The 27,067-nt window shown below is 38.7% G+C and overlaps 2 long non-coding RNA genes across 2 annotated transcripts in view; one reads left to right on the plus strand and one right to left on the minus strand.

Moving 5' to 3' along the window:
* Positions 1–5,316: 5,316 nt before the first annotated feature.
* LOC144307105 (uncharacterized) lies at positions 5,317–25,220 on the minus strand. The gene is made up of 3 exons (XR_013374068.1): positions 24,939–25,220; positions 21,582–21,721; positions 5,317–5,577 (listed from the first exon to the last, which is right to left on the minus strand). It is a non-coding gene; the product is annotated as an uncharacterized LOC144307105 (long non-coding RNA).
* The window catches only part of LOC144307106 (uncharacterized), a 30,857-nt gene continuing 26,983 nt past the window's right edge, over positions 23,194–27,067 (plus strand). Inside the window, exon 1 of the long non-coding RNA XR_013374069.1 lies at positions 23,194–24,057. This is a non-coding gene — a long non-coding RNA (uncharacterized LOC144307106). The remainder of the gene's footprint in view (positions 24,058–27,067) is intronic.

The following is a 27,067-nucleotide window of genomic DNA, read 5'->3' on the forward strand; positions in this document are numbered from 1 at the left end:
TGTAAATCAGCAATTATATATAGTTCAGCATGACAAGTGCCATGGCACTGGTGTGCACAGAATGTTGGAAAGCTTCTTGGGGTTGACCGAGGACAGAGAGGGTACAGCATCTCCAGCTGATGGAACTCTCAAGAATGATACTTTAAGGAGCAGAGGCAGTTAATTTGGCTGAGGAGGAAGGCCATTCCAGGGAAGAGAGTAGAATGTAGGAAGGAGTGAAAGTGGGAGGCTGTGTGATGCTCTTAGGAACCCAGCAAGAATGATGATGGAGAAGGTGCTCCAGGGAAGTACTCGTAGATAGGAGTGGAGATGTAGAATTTTTTTAAGAAAAAAAAAAAAAAAAGAAAAAGAAAAGAAAAAGGATTCTGACAAAACACTTTCTCTTGGCCTTGCTTCTAAATTCCTAAGGAAAGTAGGATGAAGCTAGTAGAGTAGGGATAATAATAATTATCTCCATTTTACAGATATGAAAATTGACAGGTTTGCTAACTCTAGGAGTATATATTATTATTCCCACTTCACAGATGAGGGGACTGAGAGGCAGAGAAGCTAACTCCACTTTACACTAACAAAAGTATCTCTTGGTTAAGTAACCAGCTAATGTAATAAAAAAAAAAATTTATTGGGCGAGCAGGCCATCTGTCTTGACTTTCTCTATCCTAATAAAACCTGAATAACTGAAAAATCTCTACTTCATTTGCAACGTTGAGACCCAGAATAAATATACATAGCACTCAAGTTTAAAATGCTTTACCCCCAAACTCAAACATTTTCAGCATCTCCCGCAAAAATATGACCCTGAGTTTTTAATTGTTGACTTGAAGACTTGGGATATTTCATATCTGCAGCAATTGAAAGAATGCTATTCATGTTAACCACAAGAGGCTTAAGAGAGAGAGCTAACTGCTGCATCCGCATTCTTGAAGATGTCTGATAGCAAAAGAGGCTGTTCTGTTGCCTGACAGCAGCAGGGGTCTGAGGGCCCTCTCAGGGAGCCTGCCGGCAGGGAGGTGAGTCATGGAGCAGTGCCAGAGCTTCTGAACTCATCCACCTCAGGAACGAGGAACTCAGCGCCCACAGGGAATGAGATCAGCTGCTTTTAAGGACAATCTGGTTGTCAGGCTCAATGAACACCCACATTAGACATCACTGGACATGTAAGAAAAAGGACATGTGGTTCCTATGTTGTCTCTGAGATCCTGGCTCCATTAGGAACACTTGGAGACATATTTTCCCCAAGGCCTTCCAAGGAAACGAGGAGTGCTTGTTTTCCACAAATGTGGTGAGTTTTAGGACACTATAATTTCCAAATAATATTACCCTCCCTCTGAATGTGAATTTATTCTAAGGCACCATGTTTCATGTGTCCCTCAGACATTAAAATTGTCTCCTTTAAGAAAGATGTGTTGTCTTGTTCAGATCTTTAGAGAAAAATATTTTAATGGATTATCTTACTTCCTACTGTCTTTAAAGAACTCTAGGTTTTCAGAGGTCACTTCTTCAGACATAAACCATGTATCTTAGGTTCTTTGTTTCACACGATGAATGTACTAGTGAATATTAAATGATTTCTCAAATAGTGAGACAAGTCATCGTCAGGTGGCAGAAACATATGCCCTATCAATTTTTTGATCTACACTACATCAAAAACACTTTGTTTATACAACCCGCCAAATTTTATTGTACATGATTTTAATTACTTTGTCAAAGAGATAAATGGATTGTATAGACAGAGCAAAAATTTAGGGCATCACAAATCTTGACACTTAATCCATGAAGTGACCTTTGACCTGGATTTACAGTTGTTTTTGGAGTTCTTCAAAAACAGTATAGGAAACATATATAACCACAGCTTCAGTGAGTGAATACTCTCTAATGTTATAATCAAGTTTAATAATTTTACAAAGTCTATCTTTGTGAAAATGTCATAAAACTGATCTATTATTAGCACTGGGCTGCCATTAATGCAAAATGAATAGCTTCGTTGTATACCAACTTCACAGAAAAAGAGAGAAACTAAATCTCTATATTCCCTCCTTTGTTCTTGAGAGAGAATTTAATTTGTAGGTGCGGAATCCCTGCTCTGTTCTCAGCTACCCTAATTTCCTTGACTCTGACCAGCCCCTAAGATGACTCTCACCCCACTTTTCCCCCAAGAGCATTTTTGCCAACATGTACTGAAGATCAGCCCTTGGAAAGCAGCCTGCCAACCAAATCACTGGTAGTCAAGGAATCCTCACTTGTATTCACCCTTTGGGGCTTACTTGCACTGAGTCTCAACTCACTTGGCTTTTAGAGACCAGTGGGCCTCAGATTGACAACAGCAGCTGACATAATCTAAATATTCAGATGTAGTTACTATCCCATCCATTCTACAAATCGCATTTAGTTGATTCTTATTCAGAATCTCTAATTATATATAAAAAATATCTAATTATATATAGTAATTACATACCTCCTAGTTAAGATAATTTTTTAGCTTCTTAGCAATAAAATAATATCTCATAAAGATTATTTTGAGGATGAAATTAAATCATGTTTCTTTACACATAGGATGAGGGTGAGAGTTTGCAGACCTATTTAATAGAAGGAAACTTTATGGCCTATGCTACACCAGATACATGAATTTGTGAAAAACAGTTGTTCTCACCTGAACTTATATACTTTAATAGCATCTAATGAGTATATCATTTTCTGACTTGACATGGGTACCTAGTATTTTTAATTCATTACCTTTGATTACTTGTATTTTATCTCCCTAAAATATCTTGTCAGCTGCTATTAGCATAGGACAGCGGCTGTGTCCTATGCTCTCATTCTTTCCCAAAGCATTTAACCAAGTGTCTGTTCAGAATGAGCACTCAATCAATATCATGTATCTGCTTTGCATTCACAATATCTGATTACAACAATTACCTGGGAAGGCAGGTATTCTGATCTTTTTGGAGACTCAGTGTGAGAGGTTAAGTGATTGCCTAGAGTCATATAACTTGTGGGTGGAGAAACCAGGATTCAAAAGAAGGTCTGTGTGCCTCTACCTGCCATACTTTTTAGGGACTGACAGACTCTTGTGCCCCCTAAGAAGCTCTCATCCCCAATAACCTGGACCTCCCAAGTGGAAGGAGCCTGGAACACTAAGAAATGTTTAGGAACTCCTGATTTCAAATATTGAATTTTCTTTCATCAGTATTCATATACATTCAGTATATTCACAATATGTTGTGTCCATGAATTTTCTTTATCAAGACTCTGGATGGAGTTTAATCCATCCTCATGCATCTAGCTTATGGATAGAACTAACTAAAAATTTTAAAAGTCATCAATACCATTTCTACCAATTAATCAGCAGAGCAGTGATGATGGCTATATTAAAACATCTTAAACTGCTCTGTTAAAATGTTTTAAAAATTTAGAAAGCATTTGCTTTGCATATTAACACCCCTAAAAGTGCCATCATTATTATAAATGTGTTAGAGGAGATAAATTTGAAAGTGATTAAATAGATCTTTTATTCCTCTTGAGACTCTTGCTGTTCACACTAATTGAAAGATCAAATCCATATTCTCAATGTTATGTTTATTGCTAACAACTACCATAGGATATGCCCGTTCACATGTTAGTTTAGGAACTGTATTTGTAGACACCAGTACTTTTATTCTACCCCAAAAAGCCAAGCCTCTGATTCCTTCTTTCTTATGGTTTTGACACTCATTCTTTCTTGAATCTCCATGTGCACAAACAGAATTTTTTAGAGGAAAATGCATTAGCCATGGTTTGGGATTCCTAGTGCCAAGTCAAAAACTCTGCAACGTTTTTTTTTTTCTAAACAACAGATGTGCACGATGCCATCTTTCAGCGATGGTTTGTTCACCATAAACTTATAATTATCTGCAGGTTATCAGATGTCCTCTTGGAGCAGGGCTGCCCTGGGAGCACATGCACTGGCTAATTGCTTCTGAATTCTCTGCTCACTGTTTCCTTTACCCATCTGGAGCATCTTGTGGGAGTACACAAACAAAGCTCCTGGCTTCCCAGCAAGACTGTCAACTCACCCTCTAGTCAGAGGTCACAAACTGGCCACCCGAGGGTGAATCTGGTTCCCAGATGCCTTTCCTTTGGTGAGTGTAGTATTTGAACTCGTTCAGCCCTGGCTGCACATTATTGCTTTGAAATCTGGCTACTCATGAAAATCCACTAGGAAGCTTTTAATATTCATGCCTGAAACCTGTACCGAGATATGCTAATTTAATTGGGCCTTGCCATCTGAATATGTTTCAAGCTCTTCAAAGTGATTTTCATTCTAACTGCAGTTGAGGACCAGTGCAATCTGTATGTAGGGACTGAGAGCATCGTTGAAAAGGGGCCCTGAAATAAGCAATAGGGTAAAACTAGGAAATCTGGGGATGGAGAAAGTAGTGGAAGACACCCTGGGCCAGACTAATGATAAGTGAGTAATCCCAAAGGGCCATATGGAAGAGTCAAAAGGCAGAGGCAGGCTGTTGCTCAGATCAGGTACTTAGAGGCAACATTCTATAGGTAAGATAAATCTAGAATTTCTTTAAGTGCAACTTATAATACTGAGGTAAATATAGGCAAATCTCTACCACTGGAGGCGGCACCTAGAGAGAGATCCCAGGGCAAAGTGAAATAGAGTAGGATATTTATTGAAGGTGACCAAAAGGACAGAAAATCAGAATTAGAGAGCAGAGACATGACGAAGACCCAACTGGTAAGAAAAAAAAAGCTCCAAAAGGCCAGGAATCAGCTTATTGGGTGAGGTGGTTTAGGACTGAGGCATGAAAAAAAAAAAAAAAAAAAAAAGGACTGAGGCATGAATGATGAGGCATCATTCATTCCTCCATTTACCTAATCCCTGTGTATGTTCTAGGAATTGTTGCCGCAAGTTAAAACAATATAACTCGTGAACACCACCTTGAATCAGAATCAAGGCAACAAATCTGGTTACGGTGGTTCAGTATCGGGAGCAACAAAGATGAACAGAACTGCTGCTTCCATCAGGGGCCTTGTTCTTCTGAATGCTGTCGGTGAGACTTGTGTAATGGATGCCAGGGGTGACAGTTAATCAGGACAACCTAGCATAAGAGACAGAGGTTTGAGTTCGTGCAAAATGTTGCCTCAGGTAGCTAAATAGTGAGTCAGAAGGACGATTGTTCCATTGGAATCACCGTACCTAAGTAGACTTTAGCAATGCCATGAAGTTCTTTCTGTGAAGAATAATGGGACCTGATTGATCAGTTATTATTGTTATACGGTTGTATTCATTATCTTTTGCAGCATGACAAATTATACTAAAACTTTGCAATTTAAAGTAACATTTATTTCTGTCACAAAGTCTTTGTGGATCATGGATCTGGAAACAACTTAGGTAGACAGTTCTGGTTCAAGATACCTTCATAAGATTGAACTCAAAGATGTTGACCAGGGCTGTAGTCATCTGAGGGCTTGATGAGGGGAGAGGAGTTGCTTCCAAGCTCACTCCTGTGGCCCTGGTTGATGGCTTCTGCATCTCACCACATGAGCCTCTCCAAAGGTTGCTCACAACATGGCTGACTTCCCCTAAAGAGAGGGAGAAAGGGACAGACAGATAGGAAGAGACAGGCGAGAAGAGACAGTGAGCATGACAAAGACAGAACTTTTATAACCTAACCTCAGAATGACTGTCATTTGTGACAGGCCAACCCTAATACAAGGTGGAAAGGGTGCATGAGGATATACCAGGAAATAAGGGTCATTGAGGCCAGCTTGGAGACTGGCAGTGGGTTTTGCTGCCATCTTTATTTGTAATGTATTTGGTCTCTCAAAAACATTCCCATTGTGGGCAGCCCCGGTGGCGCAGTGGTTTAACGCTGCCTGCAGCCCGGGGTGTGATCCTGGAGACCCGGGATCGAGTCCTACATCGGGCTCCCTGCATGGAGCCTGCTTCTCCCTCTGCCTGTGTCTCTGCCTCTCTCTGTGTGTGTGTCTCTATGAATAAATAAATAAAATCTTTAAAAAAAATTCCCATTGTATACATGAAGATGCTGGGATTCTGAGAGATTTGATGATTTGAACAAAGGTCACGTTGCTAGTAAATTGTTCTCAGTTGCTAGAGTTTTCCTGGTTGTGGTGACTGGGAATTCACTGGCCATCCCTAAATCTTCTACTGTTACTCAGTGGTAGTTCTTTGAGTAGCTCTTCTGCAATAAAATAAGACATGAATTGAAAGGCTTTCCCAATCTGTTTGGACCTGGTTAACATACCAGGCTTAAGGTCAATCCCTTATAAGGAAATTTCCTAGGGCAGTAAGCGATCAGCTTGATTAAATCTTTTGTTCATGTTCAATTCTACTACATAAGTCAAAATCATACTCCTGTGTCCACTGATTCTCAGAACAAGACCTCCAGGCTTAAAATCTCATTCAGTCTCCTGTTTAAATGAAGTCTACAAGTAGGGTTTAATGTTGTTTAAGTTCTCAGCAAGTTAATGTATGCATGCATAGATCAATAGAAAAATAAGTATATAATTATAGGACAAGGAAATTTAGAGCAGAAATATATTTAGAAAATTGATGAGAATTGGAGACAAGAAAAGCACAAAGTTTGAAGAGTAGCATATCAAAGAAGCCATGTATAAGGTGCTATGGACTACATGTCTGCAATCCCCCAAAATTCTTATGTTGAAATCCGAACTCCCAATGTGATGGGAATTAAGTCATGCGGGTGGAGTCCTCATGAATAAGATTAGTGCCCTTATAAGAAGAAACAAGAGAGAGCTTTCTCCCTCTCTTTTCCTTCTCTCTCTGACTTTCTCTCTTTTTCTCCCTCTCTTTCTCCCTCCTCCCACTTGCTGCCAAGTGAGGATACAATGAGGACATGGCCATCTGCAAACCAGGAAGCAAGTGCTCACCAGATACTGGATCTGCTAGTGCCTTGATTTTGGACTTCCAGCCTCAAGAAGGTTGAGAAATAAATGTTCTCTCAACCACCCAGTCTATTATATTGTATTATCACAGCCCAAACTAAGACAAAAGAGATTGGGAAAAAAAATGGCACCAATTGTGTCTAGTGATACATGTAATAATCTCCTTGCTCCTGCCACTCTTGTATTTGGCCCTTATTTTCTATGAGACATTCTTTTTTTAAATATTTTTTCATTCAGTTTTTTGTTGGAAGGGACATTCACATTGCATAAACATTTTTTAATGCCCCAGGCATTTTATTCCCTTTGTATGAGAATTTATGTGTTTCCTGCTTCTAGATATCTTATGTAAATACAAGCAAATATGTACTCTATATCATTCTATAATTTTTCTTTTTCTACAAATGGAAACATACCATCCATACTATTATGTACCTCAGTTTTTCAATTAATAGTATCTCTTGCAGACGGAGCTTTCTATGTCAGTACACAAAGCGATTCCTCGCTCTTTTTAATAGCTTAATACTATTCCACTTGGATTATCTAGAAATCTTTTGCTATAATAAGCCCTGCCTCAAGAACTAGTCATATATATATGCTACTTTACACACAAGGGTGTGTATACATATGGGATAATTTCTTAGAAGTAGAATTGTTGGATAAAAAGATATATGCATTTATAGTTTTTATAGATTTTGCCTAATTGCTTCCTTAGAAGCTGTAACAATTCATAATCTTGTCAGCATGGCACAGAAATATCTGGTCATCCACAATCTTAGCAGCAAGACTCAAACTTGGGTCTTATCCCATATCATAAGTAAAAAATGGTTTCCATATTTAGTTTAGTTTGTATTTCCTAATTATGAGTGAGTTTGAGTATCTTTTCATATGTTTAAAAGCCATTTTAATTTAATTTCATTTTAATCTTCCTTTCCTTTCCTTTATAGTCACACATTTTACAATTTTTTAACTGACTTATTGATCTTTTTCTTGATGTTTGCAGGGGATTTTACATATTAAAGAAATTAGGCTTTTGCCTGTGAAATTGAGTTTCAAGCATTTTCCCTATTAAGTTTGTCTTCCGACTTCACCTATGGTGTTTCCTAATTTTTTTTTCTTTTTTTGTGAAGGGTATGAAAACATTTTTATTTTTATGTAGTCATGTACATCAATATCTCTTAATGATTTCTGAGTTCTGGGTCACATTACTTCTTAATCAACTGCCTTGCCTGCATTTACCTAGACTCAGGAAAGATAGATCTTTAAGTCCAACCCACAAAAAGTCAACTTTTGCTCAAAGCTCAAGATGCTCTCAGAAAAAAAAAAAAAAAAAAGTGAAAGAAACTTTAAAGAACACAAAGAAAATCTTAAATAAGCAGCAGTAGTTTTTCTTGTTTTGTCTGTTGGTGATCCATGGGTGCGAGTGCCTTCTCTAATTCCATTTTTGGCTGGATCCCTTGCCAGGTCAAAAAAGAAAAAGAGAGAGAGAGACAGAGAGAAGGAAAGAATAAGCAAGCAAGAAGGCAGGCAATCATACCTTCCACTCTGAAGGTGTGGTGTGAACAAATGAATCAGGCAGATCTGGGGAAGGGGAGGGTGCCAGGATTTATGGCCAAGGCTCTCCTCACCTAAGCAACGGTTGGTAGGCAGCATTTGTGGCAGTGGCTGAAAGCTATTCCAGGGCTTGGCTGGGACAGTATCTGCTGAATAACTAGGCCAGTCTTAGAGCCAAGATCCACAGCTCAGCCGCTGTTGCTGCTGCTGAAGAAGGCTCAAAACTCATTTTTGCTGAGTCAAATCTCTCTTCGGGGATTTAGAAAACAAATGAGGCTCTGAGAAGTGGAAATTCTTCTGGACAATTCTTTGGGAAACAATGCAGCGGGTCTTTTTGGGGCTTCGTTCTTATATAATAAATTCATTCAAAGGTGGAGACCCCATCTTCATGATAGATTTAAGATTAGCTCACCCTGGAGGAGGCTTCCCCAGTTTTAGGCAAAAACAATAGAGAAATGAGAAAATGAGAAAAAGAATAGTAAAGGGAGAAAAAAATACATATAGATACATATTTCAATATGAAAGACAGATGCACACAATTTTCCATGCCAGCTAGTCTGCTGTGTATAAATAGGAGGAGTTCAAGGTAAACTACCAAGAAAATGACTCATCTGGGCAAGAATAAGGAAAGAGATCAAGTGTTCCTGAGTTATTAGTAACTTGAAATTACACCCTTATGCAGAGAACCTTCAAAGCTGCATTCTCTAAGCTTTGACCTCCGGTAAATGCATGACCCAGCCATGACTTTAGGTAACCAGAGCCAGGATATTCCAGGGAATGTTTCATATGTCTAGCCCACATACATTTTTTTTTTTTTTAGCTTTTTCCCAATATGTAGAAAACACCTTATGCATTTCATAAAGTGCTTTAACTAAAGTGTGGGTGTTTGGAAAACTAATTCTGCTGTTTGTCACCTTATCACTACCTAAGCAAATATTTACTGAGTACCTACTATGTGTGGGGCACCATGCCAGGCCATTAGCAGGAATTCAAAGGGGGATGACTGATGGTTAGCATCTTCCAGATATTTGTAGCCTAAAAAGCTGTATATAAGACATGATCATGGTGAAAAAGGAGGAGGATGGGGAATTGGGGGGGAAGGACAAACAGTATGGGATACCAAAATTCTAGTACTTACACCCAGAGATGATGCAACTACATTTTAACGAACACAATCCAAACTTCACCGAACGCAAGGTCAGAGCGAAAGTCAAGGTAAACTGTACAGGCAGCAACAGAGACACTGGATCACACTTCCTCATAAACATGCAATCAGCATTTGTTTGCCATGCATCCCACTTAAGAGAAGCTCCTTGTCTTTTTCTCCTGGATACCATAAAGACATGAGGATTTCACAACCTAAAAAGTTGGTTTTGTCTTTTTCCTGAATATGTCACTTATGGCTAAACATTTGGTACTAGTCCTTCAGGGTTTCTGCTTACTTATAGTAAATGTTGTGTTAGGCTTTTATTGCTCCATGGATTCTGCTTTCTTAGGTCTTCCGATGTCTCATCTCTTCTATTTATTGCTTTTTTCCTATGGCTCTTGGTTTCCCCACCACTTTAATATCTGCTGACTTCCCCTAAAACCATACTTCTCAACTAGAATTGGCTCAGCCATTTACTTTACAGTATAAAAGAGATATAGTAAGGAATTTCAGGGGTCATCGGGCAAATGTACATTGCTAGCTTTGTGTTGGGTGCTTCTCCAGCCTCATCTAATCACCTGTGATCAGAGCAGTAAGCTCAAGTGACAAAAAGAGCCAACGGAGGTGGCTTTCCAAAACAAAGTTATGATGATGACAGATATTCATAGAGTACTTCTTGCTAAGAAACAATTTACTATTGAATCAAGTGGCCACCTGTACCCTAAATTTAATTATAGACCTCTTTCTATGTAATGTTGCTTACTTGGAATGAGGTCTTATTTTGACAGAATTGTAGACCACAGCATTAAAAGGGGATGGGGAAGTTCAATCCATCCATCTTTATGAATGAGTTACTGGACACTTAGAAGGACTAAGTGAACTCACCTAGTTCAGACCTAGGAGTAAAGCCAGAATCTATAAATTCCCTTGACAAGGTCCTTTCCATTGCACAATCTTTATTCATTGTGCATGATCTTTAATTTCGCAATTAAAATAAAGTGCAGGGATGCCTGGGTGGCTCAGCAGTTGGGCATCTGTCTGCCTTCAGCCCAGGGCATGATCCTGGAGTCCCAGGATCGGGTCCCACATCGGGATCCCTGCATGGAGCCTGCTTCTCCCTCTGCCTGTGTCTCTACCTCTCTCTCTCTCTGTGTCTCTCATGAATAAATAAATAAAATCTTAAAAAAAAAGAAAAAAGAAAACCCACTTCCTTATTTAAAACAAATATATATATATATAAAGTACAGTGTAGTTTTTTGTAAATATTTTTACACTAAGATTTTCTAGCTTTTTTTTCTAGTTTCTGTCAGTCATCAATCAATTACAACATCAACAATTTTAATACTGATAAAAATTTAATCTGAAAGGAACATGCCTACACAAGCAAAATAATTTCTCAGTGCCAAGAATAGAATAATATGTAGCTGAGAACTTCTCAGTTTGCCATGAACCATAAACATAGACTACAAGTGATAGGAGCCTGGACTCATTCATTCCTCTGATTATGCAACCACCTTAGTTGACTATGGTAAGTCAAATGACCTGTAAATCTTGGGGACATCAAGAAGAAACCATCACAGGCAAATTAGGACAAACACATCAAAGCATGGGAAGTGAGCAAGAAATGGAGTAACCCTGAAGATATTTATTATATACATGTGAAGGAAAATGTATACTATAAATCGTTATTTGTTAATGTATATGATTATATATAAATTTAGATCTCCAAATTAAAACCAGTCTCTTTGCAATTTGACAGAGGCAGATAACACTTCCTGAAAAGTAAAGAGAGACTGGGAGCTCCAAAAAATGTGAGGCTAAAACAAAATACTTTTATTGAATTAAAAAGAAAATTTTAACTTTTAATTTTTGAGTTCAATAAAAACAAGACTTCTGATTTCTTTTAAATGAATATCATTTTTGTAAGCCTTGGATCTGGCATTCTCCATACCTGGCATCTGGCAACCCCTGGATTGAGAAAAGAAGCAGCTATTCGGTAGACAGGCTGGATTGTACGTATTACTGCAAGCTAGTAAAATCCTCCTAAATCGGTAAAAATATCAACTTGCTGTGGAGATGAATTTAGTTCGGAAAATTCTCCCTTCGTCTTAGGAATGATACTAAACCATCTAAAGCTGCTTCTAATTTATATTTAATCTTTAGTATTAAATGCATGCACTTACCATCAGGAGGATTTAGCTAATTCCTCACTCTGTCCCTTACCCATTATCCAGCATCCTGGCCTCCTTAGAAGCATATTGGCCTCAGAAACTGAGACTGTCAGCCACCAGTAATGCAGCTCTGAACATAGTAGGCACTCAAAACCATTCTCAGAATCAATGGGGCATGGAGAGAAATTTAATAGGTTCATTTCATTGAATGCCTCCTATGGTAGCACTCCAGACCAAACAATAGACCCTAAAGCTTTTATCTAACCCAGGTTTTATCAATCTCTCTCCACTACTGACATTTTGGTCCAGATAATTCTTTGTTGGTGTGAGTTTGGCAGGGGCGGGGGGGTGGGGGGGGCTCTCTGGCATCTAATAGAATGTTCAGCAATATCTATGGCTTCTATTCGCTGACTCCAGTAGTACCCACTGCACCGAAGGTGTGACAGCCAAAAGCCAATGTCTGCTGGGGGGAGCAAATTTGCCTCCATTTGAGAACCACAAGTTTAAATAGCTTGAATGATACTAGTGGCTAAGAATCAGGAGAAGACTGGGACATTATTCTTAATCACAGTAAGAGTACTTTTACCCATGCAATTAAGGAATTTATCTAATCTAATCTAATTTATGGTTAGTTGATTTAATTGACTAAAAATGAGAGCAAAGTAACCTCAGCATTTTGCTAAATATATTAGATACATTATTAATTTAATCCTTGCAACAACTTTATACAACCAACTTACAAAGAAAAAGGTTTGGAAATAAAGCATAACCAAAAGTGCTATGGGTATTACTTGGCTCAACCTGATTCTTCTTACCAAAGTACATGCTCTTATTCACTGTATCATTCCTTTATAATCCGTTACAGTCATGGACTACCCGAATTCTAAATGCAATTCTAGATGTAATTCATCTCATAACAGACCCTGGTGAAGAGAATGAATGACTCAGTGACAATACATTACTATTACAGGAAAAACATTTCAAGGGCTATGATGCACTGAAGGTGAGTCATTAGAAACAACTATAAAGAGAGAGCAAAATCTGTGTTTTACAGGGACATGGAATAAATTTCGACAATTATTCCACTTTGGATCACACTCCAGTTTATGGAGCCTATCAGAAAAAGAACATTGGGAGGGAATGGTGGGATCACAGTGGAACTTGCTCCAGGAAAAGGTGAAATAGAATCAACAGGAAAGAGAGGTCTGTCACTTTCATGTTTGACACTCATAGACTGTGCTAAAGAAAACATTTCTGGCATATTTTTAGCCTTATTATGGAAAAATGGACCCTGCTGGGTCACATGGACAAGCTTCCAATCCAATAAGAGTCAGAAATGCAAAAGAAAAATACCCTGGGAAAATTCTCTCCCTGCTCATACATAGCAGAGCATACAGTGCATTCCCTTGTCCAGCCTATAATTAAGACGAAAGGCATGTTCCCCTCCAATTTGCTGTCCAGTGGCATGGTTCACATTCCATCCTGGCTGCAGTGGCCTGATTCGTCCTAATGCAACACATTTTTAAGGCAAGAAGAAAAAAAAATAGTAAAACGCACATTTTACTCTTAAGTGTTTCATAGGATGAGCTATTTCAGTTTATACTATTTTTAGCTCAGTTAAAAGAAAACATTTTTGAATTGGCCATTTCTTACAAGAACTCAAGTGTAAGGCTGTCTGTCGTTAGAAAGTAGCTGTCGTGTTTGCTCAAGGTGCTGTCCGTTTTGTTGAGACCCTTAGCTGTGATGGGTCAGCCTAAAAAGGTTTGGACAGTGTGGTATGTGCCCAGAAGGTCAGATGCTTTCCCCAGCCTCTTGGGGTATCAAAACTTGGCCAACAAACCTTTGAGAAGAAGGCCGTTTGTGAAAACTCTGAAACTTTTGAATTCCACCCAGACTGAAACAACATGAGAACTGTCTTTTTTCATAGAAATACCCCCTCTTCCTACCTCTCCTTAAACCCTTAAAGCCCAGGAAGTCAACTTAATTAATAAAGCATATAGAGAATGAGATCTCAAGGTTGACCTACGTGGATAAACACACATGTATGTTTTTCTGAAATTCATATAAATATATGTAATTGTGGGTATATATATATATATATATATATATATATATATACACAATAATATAAATTTCTAAATACATGAATTTCTGGAATATATGTTTTATATATATATAATGGAATCATTATATATATATAATGATTTATATATATATCATATAACTTGTGAGTTCCATTTTCTTTCATTCTTCTAGAAAAATCATCAGTGAATTTTCACTCATTGGGTGACATTTTTTAACAGAAATTACTTCATTCACAGGCTAACTCTATTTGAAATACAATTATAGTATAATGATTTACATTGTAGTGCTATGATGTCAAAGCACATACTCATAGACCATTCTGTGTCTAAAGAAATCACCTTTTAGAGGGCTTAGAAACTTACAGGTCTGACGAAATCAAATCATTTCCACAATAGCCATGTTCCACCACCCCAATGAGAATTTATCTCCAACAAATAATTGAATAGTTGCAAATTTTCCCAGCTGAAATATTAAGACAGAAGTTTCAAAGTTTGAACTCTCACAGAAGGTATGAGATAAATAGATGAATCTGCTTCCATGTGTATTAATACTGTACTTACTAATTGCAAGCTCTGTAATTATACCTTCCAGATGTGTCCAATCCTGTACCTAAACTCCATGCCTCGGGCCTTTTTAACAAACAAGCCTTTTTTTTCTTTCTTTCTTTTTTTTTTTTTTTTTAAGAGGGGAGACAACTGAGTTTCCTAGCAGCGAGCCCTAGTAGTCATTTGGCTACAGTTTAGCTTCTCTTTAAAAGTTCTCTCCTGCCTACTGGATCACCCCATTCCAGCTCACCCTTGCATGAGTCATGAGGCTGCTGTTCACACCCATTGCCTAAAGTCCTATGAAGCTGGTGGTTCTGTGGTCCTGCTTAAGGACCACCAGAGTTACTCTGCCCTGTAGCTAGGAGTTCCCAGACTCAGTACTCCCAAAGATGAATTCAGTGGCTGTTCATTAATCAGTGTTCTTACTCCTGAATGTTACCCCTTTGTAATTCTGACCAGGGAGATATAAAATAGCAAGAGAGGACAAAGGATTTGTTTCATATCAAGATATGTTTTGTTAATGCAGGCTATTATTCCCCAAATAACTACATCTTATTACAGGTAAGGTTAGTTTTTAACAAGTTAATTATATGAGAAACAAGAAAACATGAGAAATCTATCCATTCTTTTTAGTACTTAATACAATAGAGCAAAGTTCTTTGTAATGGCCCCTATTAAGTATGAGCTGTTGCTTAAGGAAAGAACCGTTGCCTAATGGTAAATGTTAGTTAAGGGTTAGTACTGGGACAAGAAGGGCTCAGGCTCACCCGGTAAGTAATAAGCAACAAGGAGGGCTTGCTCTGAAATCCAGTAAATCCTTTCTGCACATGGTATGCACTGCAGCTCCTATTGGCTCTAACACAAACCACTGGAAGAAAATTCCTTTTTGTTTAGGCTCATTGCTTCTCAAGTATGCAAAACTGTTAACTTACAATAGGAGAACAATTGATATTCTCACTGGCTCATGTAAATAAGATTCAAATTCAAAAAGTTCCCTATTAAAAAAAAAAAAAAAGTTCCCTATTAGCATGAATGGTATCTGTGTTGAACTAATTCCAGGGATAGCAAATTGATTTCATGCAACTGGACTTGGCTGACCTGTCTTACGATTCTTACCTTCAACCCCCTTGGGTGTGTAGCTACTTGATCACAGTGAAAGAACAATTCTCCGGGAATGAGATAAAAGATGATCAAAGATAGGTCCCCCTGATGTTTCAGAGAATAGTCCATCCCCAAAATGTTCCATCAGAGGCCCAGCCACCCTCTTGGCAGAGATGTTAGAGAAGAGATCAGAACAACGGACGGCGGTTGTATGAGGTAAACTCTGAAGATCTCTTCCAACCTTGCAATGCTAATGAAATGGCCTTATTCCAAATGATTCTTCAGCATTAGGAGAAAATTATGGCTTCTGCATTAACTCAAAAGAGAATTTCAAAACAGTGTCTGGCTTAGCTGGATTATTTCAGAAAAAGAAAGTGTGGAATCTGCCTTAAAGTGTGAAGTGGCCAAATAATAGTCGTCATGATGGTAGTAGTAGTAATAGTTATAATAGCAGTGGTAGTGGCAGTAGTAGTAGTAATGGTGAATCCAAAATTATTCCTACCTTTTCATGTAGTGCCATGGAATTTTTTTTTTTTCTAGAGAGCAACCTACCTAATTATATTTCACTTAAGTTAAGATCAGAGTTAATTTTCATTATCCCTGAGAAAAACAATTCACTAAACTAAAGGAGCTGATGGCACTTGGAGATGTCTTGGGGCACGCTGAGTTTTGGGAGGGGAAATCTGCTGGAACAAATAGTAGATGATCAGAGATAATGAAGAAAATACCATTGACTTTGATGCTGTTGCTGGATGCACTCGAGGTGAACTTTTCCAAACTGTATACCACTGTACCACAGTCCTGGGAATATTCTCTTTTTGAAGGCAAAAGAAAGGCATTAGAGAGTTGGCAAAAGAAAGAATGGAAATATAAACAGGAACAATCTCCTAGTCCAGAATGTGACTGCTGGCAAAATTAAAGGACTTTCTTGATATATAGAAAGTCTGTCCTCGTTGCCCCTTTCTTGCCCCAGGAACACAAGGATGGCAACCCAGAAATAGTAACAGAAGCTGCCTTGATTTTCATAGTTTTGTGCCCAGCTGCATGTACACCCCATAACCCAAAGTGTGTTATGGTCGAGGTTTCAAGGAGCAGGGAGGCACTGATGTTTGTCCACAGACTGACTGAGTCCATATTTGAAACAAACAAGATTTTTGAGAAAACTAAAGCTGAGAAATGAGAGACAGAATTGATTTTATCAAAAGTGATATAAAAAATAAAGTAGTTCATGCATCCGAAGATGCTCTAAGAGCAAAGAGGTATTTGGCAGTGGAAGAAAATAGATCTAATTTTAACCCAGTACAAGACCTATCAGGGCTGGCAGTGTGTATTCCAGGGCGGGGGGCAAGTGGCTACGGATGGAGGGGGGTTGGAGAGTAAGATCCCCCAGACCAGGCCAAGACAGGGTTGTTCCCAGATATCTGTCCACAGAAGCACAGTGCCAGGAAGGAGAATGCCTGTCAGAGTCTGGGAACCAGAAGGAAGGCGCAGAGCCTGGAAAGTAGGTCACACCATGAGTCAGGCTGAAGGGGCTGAGCAAGAAATCAGCCATGGAATGAGCAAAGGTGGGTGACCAGGGAGTCAGGGAGGAAACTTGGTATTGATAGACTGGCAGGAGGACAGCAAGGAGCTCATGCCATGATCCTTAACTGCCGTAAGTCCTCAGTGTTGTTTCTGTACCAGCCAGGGCCTAAGCAGGTAGCAGATGCTCCGTTGGATGCATTTTATATGATTTCACTAAATGAGCCACGTGGCCAGAATGATCTAATAGGTGTCAGATACTGTGTTCATTATCCACTGAACAAATAGATAATAAGTTCCCACTATGTGCCAAGCACGGTGCTGGGTGAAGGGGTCACAAACGTGGGGGAAATCTGTCTTAGATTCACCCCGTCATGGCTGTGCATGTAAATCAGTCCATAACCACCAGGCTATGGAGGAAACTGTGTTATAAATATTTTTAAAGGTTGCTTTTTTTTAATTGCTTAAAAATGTAGTCAAAGAGGGGCACCTGGGTGGTTCAGTGGTCGAGTGTCTGCCTTCGGCTCAGGTCTTCGTCCTGGGGTCCTGGGATCGAGTCCTGCCTGCATCAGGCTGCCCTCAGGGAACCTGCTTCTCCCTCTGTCTATGTCTCTGCCTCCCTCTGTGTGTCTCTCATGAATAAATAAATAAAATCTTAAATATACATATGTATATATAGTCAAAGAATTTAAGAGACATCTTTGAAGCTGGCTGCTTCCAAGTAGGAGAACTCATTGAAATGCAAAACATCACATGGTCCATAGAAACCAAGAGGTGAGAAGCAGTGGGAGTAAGATCATTCCTGCCCTTCCTCCAATTATTTGGGCAGGGAAAAAAAGAAACAATCTCAGGCAGTGGAAGCTGGAAAATGGCATTTTCTCCACTGAGTCCCTTAAAAAAAAAAGTCATACATGGAGCTAAGAACTGTTTAGGTTTTGCTGGGGTTTTTTGTTTGTTTGTTTGTTTGCTTGTTTGTTTTTAAGGTTTTATTTATTTAGTCATGAGAAACACAGAGAGAGGCAGAGACACAGGCAGAGGGAGAAGCAGGCTCCCCTCCGGAAGCCCAATGTGGGACTGGATCCCAGGACCCCAGGATCACACTAAACCATTCAGGCACCCCGCTGTTTAGGTTTTGTTACCATTCATGCATAATGACAGTCATTTGTTTATTAAAATGAAAAAAAAATTAAAGCATTATTTAGAGCTAAGGGGAGGACCGAGAATCATTGTTATTGGTTTATCCATTATCTTAAGGGCAGAATAATGAAACAGTGAGGAGCACAGACTCAGGAGAGAGGCTACCTAGATCCACAGCCCAGATCACACCTTCACTAGCTTGGGGAAATTGGGCAACTTCCCTCACCTCTTTGTAATTCCCTCAGCCACAATAGGTGAATTATAATAGATGCAACCTCTTATCATTGTTGGGAGAATTAAATGAGTTAATATATGTAAAGTGCTTAGGATACTCTTTGTTGTATATTCAGAGTACTTGTATGCTGGGAAAATAACCATGAATGTGCACGACATAGTCCAGTCAAGAAGCTTATATCCTAGTGAGAGAGACAGACAAATACACAGATAAATTCAATTATGATGATTAACAGGAAGGATGGGAAGGAATAGACAAGAGCAGGAAAGGACTATGTGATTATCTTGGGTACTTAAGGAAGATCTCTGAGGTGATATCTATGTGAAGACCTAGAAGATGGGATGACAGTGGTGGGAATAAAAGGGTAGAGTGTATGGTCCCAAGGAAAAAGTTTGGTGGGCTCTAAGAACTGACTTAGGTCAAAGTGACTGGACCACATGAGCGGGGGTGAGGGCTGTGCTGCTGTGGTCCTACCAGAGCTGGGAGACAAGTTTGGAAACTTTCAAATCATGTGTGTTCTAAGGAATGCCATGCTGACTTTCTAATCCAACTGGTTTTAAAACCCTGCATCCAGTCACTCAGTCAGTCACCAGTTGAGCACAAGGTCGTCTCTTGCCTAGAAGACTTTCAAAATGGTGTCCCTTCCTACACCCTTGTTCCACTGCAAGGAGATAAATCTCCATGTGACAATAAGAAAGACTTCTTAAAACATAAACAACAATTTAAAGCCTTTCAGTGGTTTCCCATTGGACTTAAAATGAAATGCAAACTCCTTTCCAAGGGTCTCTGAGGCCCTACAGAATCTGGCCCTGCTTCTCTCACCTAAATCTTCCATCACACTCTCCTCTTTGTTTACTAAAGCTCAGTCACGTTCTGTTACTTGAAAAGTGCAAACCTACTCTACTCTAACCTCAGGTCTGTCTTACTTGCTGGAACCATTGCCTAGAATATTCTTTCCCCAGATACTTTGCATGGAGTGCCCTTTCTCATTCATGTAGATGCTCAAGTGGAATCACTTGACCCCTGATCCCAAAGTGGCCTCTCACCCCTACTTCCAATCACTTTCTATACTGTACTCTGATTTTTTTTTTCCTTCCCTGAATTTACAACTAGCTGAGATAACCTCCTTTAGGTATTTATTTTTTATTGCCTACCTCCATTAGAATGTAAGCTCCAAGAGAGACGGTATTTTATATGTCATGTTGACATACAGATTGTATTATCACACTGAAGATCCCTAATGCATATATGTCTGGTATCCTCAAACTATGCACTTAAGTCTAGTGCTACCAACATAAACCTCTAATGGTGATTTACTCAAGATAAAGACTCCTAGTCTCTGGTATCTAGAGATAATCACAGTAGCTCTGCCAATTAGTCCATCAGTGGCTCACAAAGCCTTCCATTGACCTCCTCCAATGAGAAACATGCTAATTATTGATGTAAAAATATATAATAATTCCTGATCTTAGAAACTCATAGTGTTACTGAAGATATAAAACATTAGCTCACTAATGCGATGTATTCAAAGCATAAATCAAGAGGTGCATCTGATGATAGCAAATGACACAAGTTATTTTACATTGCTATGCAAACAGCTCCTGTTGTCTTGTCACAAAATGACATTTGTCTCTTGCTGCTTTAAGATCTTTTCATCTTTGATACTCTGTGATCTACCACAATGTACATCTTATAATTATCTTTCTATTTATCATTTGCTATAAATTGTGGATCTTTTATATGAAAATTACTGCTTTGGGTAGCCTGGGTGGCTCAGCAGTTTAGCGCCATCTTTGGCCCAGGGCCTGATCCTGGAGACCCAAGATCGAGTCCTATGTTGGGCTCCCTGCATGGAGCTGCTTCTCCCTCTGCCTGTGTCTCTGCCTCTGGGTGTGTGTGTGTCTCATGAAAAAATACATAAAATCTAAGAAAAAGAAAAAAGAAAATTAATGCTTTTACCAGGGCAGAAAAATTATATTATTGTCTCTTCAAAACCATCTCACTTTTATTACCTCCTTCTGGGACTCTGATTAAATTTATGTTAAACATTCTCATTCTATTTTTCATACTTCTGAATTTTTCTTATGCTTCCATCTCTACATCTCTCTGAGTTTAATTCTATATAATTTTTCTTATATCTCTTCTTTACTTTACTTACTTTTCTCTTATGCTGACCTAATCTGCCATGTAACCCATCCATGAAGTCTCCTGTGCCAATAGTTTTCACTTCTGAAAGTTATATTTTGTTCTTATTTGGATTTACCTGATAATTTTATCATAATCTTCTAGTTCATGTTAATTTTTGTGATTCCAAATTCTATTTCCTTAAGCAACCTATACAAAATTATTTTGTATTCAGTATCTGAAATCTCCAATATCTGAGTTGCTTTGGGTCTAAATATACTGTTTTTTTCTAATCATTCTTACCCATGGTGGCTTACTTCTTCATGTGTTTGGTGATTCTGAACCATGTGCTATTTATTTGATCTTATTACATGGTAATCAAGAGCACTTATTCAGAGAATGATTTCAGAGCATTTTGTTGTTATTCTTGTTCAGAACCACTTGCTTATTCTGGGAATCAGTGAATGTTATTGACCAGGGACCATTTCACTTCTTTTGGTGTCCAAAACATTCTATGTTTCAACACTCCCACCATTCTGCTGGCCCAAAGCTTGGTATGCCAATATTGGCATTTGCTCTCAAAGTAAGCCCACTTGATATTTGCTAACTACTCATTGTCCACCTTTAACTGGTTTCTGTCGGTTTGTTTATTCATTATGTTATTTTTGGAGGGTGTTGGGAGAAATTTATCCATGAGTCTGTCTCATTTCTTTGTGTTCCCTGAAATAGAGGAATTGACAGCATTTGTTCTAAACTACGTTCCCAAGGATTTTTGTAGAGAAAACAGCCTCAGAAGATACACATGCTATCTCCATCTAGGGCAGAGCACATATTTATCCAGAATAATAAACATAATTTCTCCCTCCTGGGCAAAAGTTGAGCAAGTTTGTTAATAGCCCTTTAAAAGGCTGGGTTTTCCTAATCTGAGCATTCCTCAGCTATGATATAAACCACACTATACATACTGAACATCCACCTGGGTTTCTCCACCACCTTGTGAGGCTTACAAGACAAAGGAACTTAGAAGAACATGAAACTCATACTCCCTGCTAGGTTGTAAGTAGTGAAGTCCGTTGTCTCTGGTCCAGGTGTCTCATGTCTTCTATCAGCATCCATGAAACTGTGGCAGGTAACTCGCTAGCTTGGCAGTGGAGTAAAGTCTCAGACTCTTCACAGTTCTTGACTGTGGGAGAGACATAGTGAAGTTTCCTCTTATTTTCTGTAAAACTAGCAATTTTGTAAAAGGCATGGCTAGTTATTTTGTAGTAAATCCCCCTTTAGTATCTATTCCAATATCTTGCCAGAAGTAAAAACACAGTATCTTATTTATATTCATGACTTCCATGCCCAGCAACAAAGTTGTATTGAATGAATGACTGCATGAATGAAGGCAAACCCTAAATCATAAAATGATAGCAAAACCATAACATGTCAGATTTAATTAAACAACTTATTAAGTAATTATGAACCATTTACTCATGTCAGCATTTGCATTACGGTAAAGTAGCATTATGCTTTCCTTTAAGTTATGACATTCAACTATATGTGTTTGGTCTAAGAGAAAAGTCAGCCTAGGCCATGCAAGTAATTTTACTAACTGCTTGGCCCAGAGTCTATATACAGAGTGAGCCTGAGAAGGGGAGACATTTGAATCTTTGGTTACTCATCTGGTCCTATTCACAAAGGCCAATTCCCTACCATGAGTGGGGAATTTATAGTTCAAGAGACAAGTTGTTCATAAAACAACAGGCCTTCACCTAACATTTGAGTCCCAGGACAAGACCACAAATGGAGGCCTGTAAACCATATAATACCTCTAATACCTAAAAGTTACAAACCAAGTCAAGAAAGAGTTAAGTAAAAAAACTCTCTCCTCTGAACCTTGCAAATTATACCTTCATATTGACAAAAGCTAAAAAATAAATGTGCATAAAGGTATGGTTTTTATGACTGAAAGTTGGCAAAACATCAAAGACAACAGAACTTAATTATTATTATGCACATAGGGGTATCCTGTTTATGGGCTGGTGATGTCTGGATGAGTAATAAAGCAAAGACATACACAATACATAAAGTATTATGTATTTATCCCATAAAAATGTATTATTCTTCCTTTGTTTCAGTGAAATCATTAATTATATTGTTACAAACAAGATTTTCAAAAAGTTTTTGTTTTCATATATATTGTGCTAGCTCAAAGTAAAAGATAAATACATATGAGGTATCCACAAATATAAATTAAAGTAGATACAAAAAATTAAAGTTATTGGTGTATACATGTTTTAAAAGCTATCCTCCTATTTCATTAAAAGTCATCCATTACAATTAAAAGGCTAAATATAAACTATAATTTATGTTTATCTGACATCTGAGCCATTAATATTTAAGTAAAACTGAAAAGGTTTGCACAATTAATGAAGTCATTAATTTCTTAAATAAAAAGCTTACTCACCTTTCTAGCATTCAGTTATCTAGCTGCTTGTGTAATAATAATTAATAATAATAATATAATGGGAATCTCATTTGATGCACATTATATCGAGGCCCATGGTTCACAAATTGAAGATCAAAAGGAATGCTTAATCATGTGGTCATGTTTTCTCAGCTACTATGCCCAACGGTTGCAAACACTGCAGAGAAATCTCCAGAACCATCACTTGGGGCAGGAAGGGGAGCAGTACTGTGGATACTGTGGACACTCAGCACTGCTGGGAAACAATACTTCTTTGTGCAAGATCGCCTTGCATCCCTGCATAATCCCAACTAGTATCTCCACACCAAGCGCTCCCTCAGCTGGCTCCACGCCTGGCAGTGAAGGACGAGGGGTGGAATCTTCTCTTCCTTCTTCTGACCTTTCTGAGTCTGCCTTGTGTTTTGGCTTTCCTGGCCAGCTCCAGGGGTTGAGCCACAAAATGCAGATTGTGCAATCTCAGTGATTCTGCGTACAAACTCAATGCTCCTATGTTTACATTCACAACTGGCCTTGCATAAGATAGAGATGAGCTGTGAGATGATGCTAATAATTTACAATTTTACATTTCCTTGCTTGGGACAACATTAAAGAGCAAATTGAAAACACCACTGCAAGTCAAGAGAGAGAGGGAGACTGGTGGCAAAAGGAAAGAATATCTTCATATATATTTTCACAGCCCTCCTTCCTGCTTTTTGGAAACAGGGACATGTTTATTTTGCTCTTGGCACCGCAAATAACACAGCCGGCCCTGGTTATGGATCATTCTGGACCAGCACTGAGCTTTGGATCGCAAGGGACAGAAGCAGTTATATATTTTTAATATCTTTATTTACCTTTTTGTTTTGTTTTGTTTTTAACTGTGGTTTTTAGGGAGGTGTTCTGAAACACATGCTGCAAGACAGGTCCTTGCTCATGTCCAGGTTCAAGGACAAAGCTGAGGACAGCCTCTAAACACAAACCAATGTTTACTGCCGGACACAGCAAGCAGCAACAACTTTTTCGGATGCTGGAGGAAAACCTGCCTGTGTTGGTGATACTATGAAAAGGTAAAAGGATACACAACTAGAAGCAAAATGAGATTTTACTATTTTCATTTTTCCTCTGACTTAGAATCTAATCTCTCATAAAATGAGCTCCACCTATAGAAAATCTGATTTGACAACATTGAACATCAGTAGAATTTTTAAAACCAGCATGTATCACAACCACTATGGTTTTATATCAAAGAAAATTTTGTTTTGCTTCTTTTTTCAGACTCTGTTTTGGACATTGGTAAGATTGGTTCTTCTCAAAGGATGTATATAATGTCTTTATTGATATCCTCCTTGACATGCAGCACAGTGACTTATATTAAACACAGCATTTAACCTAAACTCATTGAATTAATTTTACGTTTATTTGGTGATTAGAATACTAATATATTGAATTATGAGATGTTTTACATTTTAGAACACATTACCTCTAATGAGATCAGCTCAAATATTTGTGAATAATTGAAGTGCACGTCACAAACATTTGTGAATTTTGTCTTTACCTCAACCCCATACCACTATTCCCACCCCCCAAAAAAGTGCCCGAAAAAAATTACAAGTGGAAAAACAGCCCACTCAGAAGGCAATTGAGTCTTCAGGTTACAAGGCTCCACGGGCAATTATTGAGCCCTGGAAATTAAATCTGACACCCCTTGCTCTTAATGTGTCCCTGACACCTAAGGCATTGCTGAAGTTAAGTAGCAGTTACATAAAGATATATTGTTGGTTGCATTTTTTTAAAATACGCCATTGTTCTTTAATCAACTTCTCTGTTGATATTTAAAAAAAAAAAAGTCATCTACTATTTCCTTTTCAAATTACTTGAAAACATACTCTCTCACTTCCCCTACATATGCTTCAGCCACACTGGCCTAGAGGATTAATTTCGAGTTTACCTTTTTAGGATTCCAAGAGAATCTGCAAAAGGATCTGGCCTTGTTTTTCTGGACATCTGCTCAAATTCCGGGCAGTGTGGACAAAGAGGCTCCTTTTTTGAATGGTTGCTTGGCAACACCTTATTTCCAAATACACCAATCCCTGGATAGATACAGAGCTGTGTCCTACTTCCAACCATCCTTTCAATGCCCGACCCAACAGAGGAGTGCTTCGCTAGGTCAAAATCAAGTTTCTAATTCAGCCTGTCTCAAGACTCTGTCGTGCATCAGCCATTGTTGTCAAAAGAACCTGACTTCCCCTCGGAATTCCCATCAGAGAAATAATGGAAGGCGTTTGACTGCTTGGCCATTTGCACTCCAACTTTTCACAAGCTCTTAAGGGAAATGGGAGCAAATGATGGATGACATATTAAAGGAGACGGATGATGAGTAAATGAGAATGTCAGCTAGGTTTTCATACTCTACAGGGCATGGTAAATGCAGTGTTTTGTTTGCCTTTTTTTTAAAGCATATCCATCTGTCGAGGTTCAGAAATTGATGCATGAACCTCTAGGCACTATGCTCATGTTTTTGAGGTCAGGCTGATGAAATTGAACGGGGCTTCAGATTTAGTGTTAAGAGCCATGAGGGCCAAACTTACACTCTTTAAATCTGTCACGTTTAGCAGCTATCAGCAGAAAAATGAACTTTCAGTTGTCTCCTTGAGACAATTAACTTGTTTTCGCTGCCCTTCCTCCACCCAGCCAAATCCTATCTACTCTTCAGTCTTCTCCCCAAAATCTTCCCAGAACGCTCCAGTCCAGAGCAACTTTCCCCCTTCTACACTTCCATCATGTTTTCTATGATAGCTTAATAGAAATCAATCTTTGACGCCTTGCTTCAACTCTTATTTAGGTTACTTGACATTTTTAACCATTTAACTTTTTATATATTCACACTTTGCTTCTTCGACCAAATTCTTAGTTCCTCAAGTTCTACCACGATACTTCAGTAACTTACCATTACCTGACATTAACATATTTTATATTTATTTGTTCATAACCTTTCTCACCAGAATGCAAGGTCTAAATGGGCATTGACTTTGTTTCTTTCTTTGTATCTTCAGAAGCATCAAGAACAGTGCCTGGCAAGTAATGGGGCCCCAACAGATGTGTTAAATGGGTGAATGAATAATTGAGTGAACAACTCATTTGTTTTAATCCTTTACTTTGAATTGTAACATTTTTAACATACACTCTAACAAAACTGGTAGCAATCAGAACCTTCTTGGAGGCCAGAAGCCTGGGCTTCATAGACATACAGGTGTGGATTCAAATCCACTTTGTTGCTTACTATCATCCTGTGGCTATCTAACATTGAGCAAACCGCTCAACTCTCTGCCTCAGACTCTTCTCCTTTAAAACAGGATAAGAATATTGACTTCATAAAGTTGATGCATTAAATAGGACATAATCAATAAGATTCCTGGCATGCAGGAACTGCTCAACAGTTCATTGTACAAACCTACGGTCAATACCACTTGCAATATTGACAGCACAGCAGTAGGGGAGAAAAAACACCAGTGTTCTATTCATGCTGCTATTATAACTATAATTAGATATTGTCTGGCAACAAGTTTCTTCCTCAACTCCTCACTGTGATTTTCAGATGGGTCATTCAAACATGAGTCTAAAACTCCATGGCAGAGGGAAGCCTGGGTGGTTCAGCAGTTGAGTGTCTGCCTTTGGCTCAGGGCATGATCCCAGGGTTCTAGGATCGAGTCCTGCATCAGGCTCCATTGGGGAGCCTGCTTCTCCCTCTGCCTGTGTCTCTGCCTCTCTCTCTCTCTCTGTGTGTCTCATAAATAGATAAATAAAATCTTAAAGAAATTTAAAAAGAAAAAACCTCCATGGAAAAATCAGCAGATAGACCAGGACTAGCAGAGAAGCATTTCATGACATTGATTAGATGAACTAGAATATTGATGGTGGTAAACAGAGGTTACAATGGCAAGGCAAAAATCTGGATCAGATGGCGTATTAGAAGGGCAGGAGAGGTGGATGGAGCAACAGTGACATGTCCAATTCAGAATAGTGGAATACCCAGGTATCTGAGCAGATTTGCTTTCAGAACTAAGTCAGAACTATGGG

Source organism: Canis aureus, chromosome 38 (assembly GCF_053574225.1).
Source record: "Canis aureus isolate CA01 chromosome 38, VMU_Caureus_v.1.0, whole genome shotgun sequence".
Taxonomy (NCBI): domain Eukaryota; kingdom Metazoa; phylum Chordata; class Mammalia; order Carnivora; family Canidae; genus Canis; species Canis aureus.